At 30.2% G+C, this 411-nt stretch overlaps 1 protein-coding gene across 3 annotated transcripts in view; it reads right to left on the bottom strand.

The window, feature by feature from the left end:
* Positions 1 to 411, bottom strand: part of LOC119588710 (inositol monophosphatase 1-like) — a gene marked incomplete in the record, with an annotated part of 7,982 nt that overhangs the window by 1,235 nt on the left and 6,336 nt on the right.

Raw genomic sequence — 411 nt, 5'->3', positions numbered from 1 at the left:
TGAGAAAGATGTTTACTGACACAAAGACACATAGCTAAATGGGCAGGGGAAGTGATATGAAAATAAGTCAAACAAATTAACAAAAATTCATAATTCAAGTCTGATGTGATTATCTACGAGACAGGTGAAGTTTTTCCTTTTTCTTTTTATTCACAAAATTACATATCTTTACAAAAACTTATGAAATCATACAAAGCATCCAGTTATAACTTACTAAAAAATAAATCTGTCTCATCATATACTCTATATTACAGCAATCAGAAAAAATTTACATATTCTTAAATAGGGTTGGAGGAAAAAATCAAGAAAGGCCTTATGCTACAACACTGAAGCAGTTACTGTACATTCACAAGTTGTATAAAATCCCAAGCAATTTCCAACAAAATAAGCATGATTACAGAAAGGTACCAG

This window comes from Penaeus monodon, chromosome 24, assembly GCF_015228065.2.
Source record: "Penaeus monodon isolate SGIC_2016 chromosome 24, NSTDA_Pmon_1, whole genome shotgun sequence".
NCBI lineage: Eukaryota > Metazoa > Arthropoda > Malacostraca > Decapoda > Penaeidae > Penaeus > Penaeus monodon.
Note: the sequence above shows the minus strand (reverse complement) of the source record. Positions and strands in the feature narration are given on the sequence as shown.